Source organism: Sceloporus undulatus, chromosome 2 (genome assembly GCF_019175285.1).
Source record: "Sceloporus undulatus isolate JIND9_A2432 ecotype Alabama chromosome 2, SceUnd_v1.1, whole genome shotgun sequence".
In the NCBI taxonomy this organism is placed as follows: Eukaryota; Metazoa; Chordata; class Lepidosauria; order Squamata; family Phrynosomatidae; genus Sceloporus; species Sceloporus undulatus.
In genome coordinates, this window is record NC_056523.1 from 269698568 (window position 1) to 269699619 (window position 1052).

Here is a 1052-nt window from a genome sequence, read left to right on the forward strand (position 1 = left end):
GTAGTTCATAAATAATAAGTTCAGTAATTCTGTTTTGGCAAACTTAGGCGGGCTACAGACGGGCAAAAAGGGATGTACTCATGACGTCATGAAGGTAGAGCCTTCAGACGGGCTTTACCTGAATGCCGTCATGAACACGCCCCCCGCACGCCCCAAGCGGGAAGAAGCGGCATTAAAAAGGTGCTGCTTTTTTCCGCTTCTTTTTGATTTGCGGCGTACCTGCGCAGCTCCGTCTGTAAGCTGCTGCACCAATACGTCAGAATTGCTACGCCGCAAATATAAGTTGCCGGTTTAAAAGCTCCGTGTCAGCTGCGTCCCATAATGGGTCGGGGTCCCGGGACATGCGTGGTTTGCAGCCAAGCTTTAATTGCAACGTCCGCTGCCATGGAGCTGTGGAAGCTGAGGCACAGCTGCGGCGCATTTTAAGCCTCGTAACCCTAACCCTAGAGCCACTTGTGCGCATGCCTTGCTAGAACCGCGGGAAGTTGTAACTTTTGCCGGCGGATGTTTTGGTTGTAGAAAGTGAAAAGGGAAAGTTTGGGATTTAAAGTGACCCCCTACACACATTCCTGCCCCATTTTCACCTGGGAACGGGCACAGTTTGGCTGCTCCTGGCACAGCTGTGTGGCGGCTCCCCTTTGCCACCAGGCAGGATGGCTCAGCCATCCACCAGCACCCCGAAAAAAGGCATGGTCCCAGAAACTGGAGTAACTGCAGAAACTGGAGCAGTCCTACCTGAATGCTGACACATATCGAGAAGGGGAAGAAGCCATGAGAGCTGCTGCACTGGTACACCAGAACTGCTACGCCATTACTTTAAGTTGCCCATTTAAAAGCTCCGTCGCATAGTCAGTTGGGGTCTTGGAACATGCGCAGTTTGCAGTCAGGCTTTAATTGCAACGTCCACTGCCATGCAGCTGTGGAAGCTGAGGCACAGCTGCGGCGCATTTTAAGCCTCGTAACCCTAACCCTAACCCTAACCCTAACCCTAGAGCAAGATGTACGCATGCGCTGCTTGGAAAGTTTGGACTTTAAAGTGCACCCCTACACAC

At 52.1% G+C, this 1052-nt stretch overlaps 1 protein-coding gene across 1 annotated transcript in view; it reads left to right on the forward strand.

The window, feature by feature from the left end:
* Positions 1–1052, forward strand: part of TMEM232 (transmembrane protein 232) — a 186271-nt gene that overhangs the window by 80871 nt on the left and 104348 nt on the right.